Genomic DNA, 7012 nt, shown 5'->3' on the forward strand with positions numbered 1-7012 from the left:
TGGCTCATCCTTCTGTTGACTGATGCAAAACCAAATTTAGAACTCTGTACTCACCTATTCGTAATAAATTATTTGTTCAACTTGTCGAGTCTTCTGGTTGAACTGCCTACTACGCACAGATTTACCATAGATTTGCTACCATATTGTTTATATCACTTAATGATGGCTGTAAATAAAGTTCAAGACATATTTACTAACTTGGAAATGTACTTATGTCATCCCATGACTTGTCTAAAGAAAACTGTCTGTAAAAATAATGATTTGTATTCATCATAATCCTTATATTTATATGGTCCAATTACTTACAGGTTCTGAAAGTGGAAAGACTGTATATACAACTAGCTGCAATTCCTAATGGTTAATGCAATATGTATTTATTTTTTGTTAAACCCCTTGAATTAAAGTTCGAAGTCTACAACCCAAACATGTCTTCATCTTTTCATTTCACCTCCATTGTGGTGACATACAGAAGCAAAATTACAAAAACGGTCACAGTCCAAATAATTATGGAGTATATGTAAGTTTAAAATACAGTGTTCCAGTCAAGATGCATACATAGGATTTGGTACTTCTCACATCACCTGTGTTATTACACAGTTTTTCATTCTTGGAGAAAATTAGGCAACACAATAGAACACCATTAATGTTACATTAAAAGTGTATGAAATCTACATTAAATACACTTTAATGATACAAAACAAGTAAAAAAATGTTTTAGTGAGTGCAGGAAAAGCTTTTAAAAAGACTTAAATTATTTATAAGAAAAATTGTGGATAAATATGAGGCCCAACAATCCAACGCATCACCTTGTTGCTCCTGAAACATTTAGTGATTTGGTTAACCTGTTTTGCCCCACTGGCAACAATTGCTGCTGAAGTGTATCACTGTCATTTTCTACTCACAATAAAAAAATCTCAAAGGTACTAATGCAACTTTTTCCACTTATAAAAAAAAATCCGGGCATAAACGGGTTAATTATAAGACTGCAATAATTATGCACAAAGCTACTATAGCAGAATATTCAAGAGATTTTTGAGCTAAGAGATAATATAATGTGTGAACTGTGCATGTTTATGAGGCACAAATTGAAAACTCATGCTATATAGCCCCCGAGGCCCTTTGCTGCTGCTGCATATCCACACATTTGAGAAGTAGCAAAGAGTTCAGATTTGAAACAGAAACTGTGTGACAATTTTGGTCAATGTAAAAAATGTTCAAAGAATATTGAATCCTTAACTCCAAAGGTTCAGATGTGCACAATTGAGTTTCTGCAGTCTATTGTAATTAGTGTTTTATATTTATGGCCAGTGGGTGGGGAAAGCCAGTTCCAAGTTAATAGGGTGATGCAAACAAAACAGAACCCATAAAAATTGTAATAAATCCTACATACTTCAGTCTGTGTACAATCATTCCCCAAAGTTTCAGTTATCTTGGTCGCTTCGCATAAAAGCCATGTTCTTTCAAAATTATGCTCCAAATGGCATAATTTGTTGGTGAAATGGGCCTCCAGGCAAAATGTCTTTTTCCTTGGTTGACCAAGACATGTTGGGTTGGGGAAGACGATTGGAACAAGCTGACCAAGGAACATGGTGGTTGACCAAGACAAGCTGGGTTGGGGAAGACAACTGGAACATGTTGACCAAGAAACATGTTGGTTGACCAAGACATATTGGGTTGGGGAAAAGGGACCAAGGAACATGTTGGTTGACCAAGACATGTTGGGTTGGGGAAGACAACTGGAACATGCTGACCAAGAAACATGTTGGTTGACCAAGACATATTGAGTTGGGGAAGAGGATTAGAACATGCTGACCAAGAAACATGTTGGTTGACCAAGATATGTTGGGTTGGGGAAGACAATTGGGACATGTTGACCAAGAAACATGTTGGTTGACCAAGACATACTAGGTTGGGGAAGATGATTGGAACATGTTGACCAAGAAACATGTTGGTTGACCAAGACATATTGGGTTGGGGAAGACGATTGGAGCATGTTGACCAAGAAACGTGTTGGTTGACCAAGACACATTGGCTGAGGAAGACGACTGGAACATGTTGACCAAGAAACATGTTGGTTGACCAAGATATGTTGGGTTGGGGAAGACAATTGGGACATGTTGACCAAGAAACATGTTGGTTGACCAAGATATGTTGGGTTGGGGAAGATGATTGGAACATGTTGACCAAGGAACATGTTGGTTGACCAAGACATGTTGTGTTGGAGAAGACAAGTGTTCTAATCCTACAAAATCCTTTGTGGGATTTACTACAATTTTTTTGGGGAGGGGGGGGTTCTGTTTTTGTTTTGCTGTTGTTGTTGTTGGGTCACCTTGTAATTTAAATAGGAAGGAATCAATGCTGAAGTGAATATGTAAAAGACAATGATCACAGTATTACATCTGTGTAAATGATAAGCTTATTAAACTTTTCCCATTCAGCTTGTCCCTGCAAAATCTGTGTGGCATTTGATTTTCTGAAACTGAACTTTTCTGTTAATTCTTGGATCAAAATAAATCTTCCCTGATAAAACAATAATGCTCTGCATGCCATGCATATAATACATAAATCACTTTCACTGTAATGAATGAGTGGGGCTGCCATCCATTTGTAGATCAATTGTGCTGTGAGTTATGGGTTTAAAAATCATTGTACAGCTATCACAAAGGGAGTGGAAAAATATATGAAGAACAACGGCTTCACTTCCCCACTTAATGACTGATCCGTGGTAAACCAGCTCAGTGGGTGTCATACCAGACATTTCAAGGAAAAGCTGAGAAGGTTGTGGCTGCATAATGTGGACTAAGTGGAACTCTACCTTTTTTGTGGAAACACACGACCTTCATTGATCCTAACTCAAATAAATGCAATTAATAACCCACCTTTGATCTGACACCAATTGTAGCATGAGCACGGGTCATGTGTTAGTGGCGCTCCAGAGCAGAACTCTGCAGTAAAACCCTCTAGATAAATATTGCTCACTGGAGGAGAATTTATACTGTCATGCTGAAAGTATGGTGAGACTTTTGGGATGTTTTAATGTACCACAGCAGTCTATAAAATGTGGGCTACATCTAATTTAGTACAGCATGATCCTTTTTAACTTACAGGCACAGGAGAGTTCATTCATTTTCTACACCTGCTTGCTCCGATCAAGGGTCACTGGAGTGCTGGAGTTGTAGCCTATGCCAGCAGTCATAGGGCATGAGGGAGGGTACACCCTGGGTTGCATCTTTCTATAAAGCAAGATGCATGTGTGTGTGTGTGTATGTGGCTCGCATATCTCTCTGATTGTTTGTCAGATCGGCCTCGGCTTTCAGATATGGCTTGCGCATGGCACAGTGATGTGTATCCTTTATTATGAAAATTTTTGGTATTAACTTTCAAAATCTTTATTTTGAAGTCATCATCATTATTGGCACAAGGCGTAACGTTCTCACGCACCAGCTTCGACAAAGATCGTCGACAAAGATGAGTCACTCTCTGCCTTAACAGATGCCTATCTCTAACGCGTTCACGGGGGAGACACGGAAGAAATAAATAATACACAAACACTCAGAGATATGAGCGCCACAGACACACAGATAGACACAGAGACACTTCTTGCTTTATTATCACACAGCGAATGTTCTCACACGTCAGCTTTGACAAAGATCGTCAACAAAGTTCCTACTTTTCTATAGGAATACAAACTTCCTACGGGCACCACACTAGTATAGACAGACAAACACAACCACCCCTCAAGGTCAATTTAAAGTTTTTAATGATCTAACCTGCCTGTCTTTGAAAGTGGAAGGGAGCCAGAGCGCCCGGAGCAGACATGGGGTGAACACATTAAAATTATAATGATTGCAATTACAACTTTTTTTGCAGTTCTACAATTACAATTACAGTTACTGTTGGAAAGTTAGATTACAACTAAATTCTGATTACATTTCAATGATTACAATTAAATTATGATTACTAACAAAAGAATAAAGTAAATACATTTCTTATTAAATATGTTTATTGGCAGAAATAGATTAACTTCTTGTTGTTTTTCCTAAACATTAGTCTTCCATGCAAGCATGCATCCAGTGACACTGAACAGATGCCCCACTGAAGCAAAGGTAGCTGGAACTTTAAAATGTCCCAATGCCAGAATAGAGTTGGAAATTACAAGTTCTTGTTGCATTTCAAAAACCGTAAGTCTCTCGAAGGTTGTGTCCTTCAGCAAGCACTGGTCTGGTCGAAAGATGCCTTCAGCAATACTAAAAAGGTGCTCACCTGGAGTAGAGGTGGCTGGAATTTGCAAGTATTGCAAGGCCAGACTTGCCAAGATGGGAATTTTGAACGGGTGTGCCTTCCAGCAGACAGGAATGTCTGAAGATTGGGGCTCCAGAGGTTCACTGAGGTAAGTGTTGATCTCAGTGGAGACAGTCAAGGCACACAAAGAAGAAGGGGAAGTGTCTGTAAAACCCACGGAGGCCATCAAATCAGCTCCATCAGTGGCAGGTTGGGCATGTTTGTGTGGAGGCTCTGAACAAGTATGGAGTCAGCCTCTGCAATGGCTTCAGTTTGCTCTGTAAGTTTCTGTTTATGTGCATCATGGTCCTCTGCAGCACACCAAATGCAGCTTGAATCTGAGGTCAAGTATGGCAGCAATGATAAATGTATTGTCTTTCTGGTAGGGAGAAAGCCTGGACTGGACTGAGTCCCTCAGAGTGGTATCTGGCCATTAGATGATCCAGCTTGGTCATGAGGCCGCAAAGACGAGAAGACACAGATTTGTCTTGTTGGGTCATCTTGGTGACACTCTCAAAGGGTGCAAGAACAAGCATTAGGTCTTCCAACAGGTTCCTCTCATGTTTGGTGAGGGTGTATGATGAACAAACATCAGACAGCTTGTCCTCAGGGATGGCCAAGATGGAGCTTATCAGCAAGCTGGGAGTTCCAGCAGGTGGGAAGAGCACTCTGGAGACGATATTCCAGAGTAGATGTAGTGGGCTGCTACAGTGATTTAACAAAACAGCTGTCTGCTGGACTACAGGATGATGGTAAGGCAAATGCTGGAGACCTGGTGCAGCTCTTGTCTGAAGCACTGCTCAAGCTGTTGGTATTTGTCCTTGGGGAGTTTGGTGGAGAGGTGTTTCCTGGAAGGAACCTAGTGCCTTGGGTGTGCTATCTCCATCGATGGCGAAAGCCTGTGCTCTCTACATGAGAGAGGGGCAGAAGATCATCGTCAGCAATGTAGCTGACGATGGCATCTGTGAGTCTGATCTGCTTCTGATGAGTAGCAGTGGACTTGATGCTGATATGGTGCTGCTCATGTACTGTGTGGATCTCTGGATGTTTTCTCTGAAAAATAATACAAAAAATGTTACATGCTCTGGCAAACATGCAGATCAGGATTATGCAATGTATAATTTTGTCATATATAAATTAACTCAATTCTTATTGCTATTGTAAGTACTTACAATGCTCCCAGTTTATTCTCTCACATAAACCCTGTGTTTGCATGTATATTTAAGGAAAAAAATACATCATATTTGCTTTCACGCTGCAAAAAATTGTCAAATTTTATTTTATTTTATTCTACAAAACATACCATATTATACAGTATTATCTCCATAACCAGCGACTAAATCTTACCTTCAGGTGAGTGACAAAGTTGGAAGTTGTCACAGTGTGTCCACTGCCTGTAGACTTGCAGTGCTTAGAAGCGGCTGTAACCTTCCCATTAGCGGGAGATCAGAGGTCAAAGTGCTGAAATATCCTAGAACTTGCTGGAACTCAGAGTCATTATATACTACACAGAACTGATGTGACTGACTCACTGACACACTAACTGGACTGTCGTCTGACTACACTGACAAGTGACCACAGGTGAAATGCTCCACTCTGGTGACACATACTAGCTGTTGTTCAGCTCAGTCGGTTTATTCTGCTTGTGTCAACATCTAGAATCACAGGTGAGAAGTGCTCACATGCCAGATATTATTCACACATTTGAAGAGAATAATGTTCAGCTCAAGCTCAGTTTAACTCCAGTGTCACACTTTCAAGTGATCACCAAAAATACCTTAAATTTCTTGCATATTGTTGATACTAACGGGAAGGAAATCTTCTGAACAAATTTATTGCTGAACTTTTTAAGATAATCAATTTCATTTTAGAGTAATCTTGACATCTTGGCCCCACTCGGTGGGAGGAGGAACAGTAGTAGCCAGTAAACCAGTAGCAAGCAGTATTTCTGGTGTTTATATTTGTGTATTTATTTTTGCAAATTGTTTTTTACTTTCACTATAGATACTCTGTGTGCTTCTTACCCTGTGTGCTGCTATCCAATGATGCTGGAACCTCAGCTTCCCTGAGGGAGTCTTTCCAAGGGATTAATAAAGTTCCATCTAATCTAATTTAATCTAATCATAATTCTCACAATTAGAATAGAATAAACTTTATTGTCTGTTCCAAAAAGGCTACAGAAATTCTTCTTCAGCAGACTCAACACATTAAAAAGTCAGACAAAAATCTACTATGCACTGTAAAAAAAAACCCATTAAAAACCAACCCAGTCTCACATGTTTTTCGTGCTCCCATCACAAAATGATTCAAATTTTTGTGACAGATTTTTTTAACTCACTATTACTAACCCTACTCCTACCCCTAACCCTAACCATAACCACCCCTGATCCCCCCTGTTCACTTTTAATTTCGCGCAGCCTTCACGGAATGAATTAGAATGAATTTGTGCTGCCGTGACAAAAATGAGGCACTTTTTGTCACAATATCACGAACCAATAGATTAATGTATATTTCGTGCTGCTGAATCACAACTTGCTGTGAGACTGGGTTGTTAAAAACACACAAAATTACAGTTTTTCTGCAAAGATTACAATGAAATTATGATTACAGTTATCTGTTTTAGTTAAAATTACAGATTACATTAGATGAAAAACTGTAGAATTACAGGTTGTGATTACCCCATGTCTGACCCCATGGGAACCCTCGTGAATATGGGAAATCATGCAAATTC

At 39.4% G+C, this 7012-nt stretch overlaps 1 long non-coding RNA gene across 1 annotated transcript; it reads left to right on the forward strand.

Moving 5' to 3' along the window:
- Positions 1-1768: 1768 nt before the first annotated feature.
- Positions 1769-1985, forward strand: LOC117500817. Its single transcript, XR_004557857.1, has 2 exons — positions 1769-1846; positions 1909-1985. It is a non-coding gene; the product is annotated as an uncharacterized LOC117500817 (long non-coding RNA).
- The last annotated feature ends 5027 nt before the right edge of the window (positions 1986-7012 follow it).

This window comes from Thalassophryne amazonica, chromosome 19 (assembly GCF_902500255.1).
Source record: "Thalassophryne amazonica chromosome 19, fThaAma1.1, whole genome shotgun sequence".
Classification (NCBI taxonomy): domain Eukaryota; kingdom Metazoa; phylum Chordata; class Actinopteri; order Batrachoidiformes; family Batrachoididae; genus Thalassophryne; species Thalassophryne amazonica.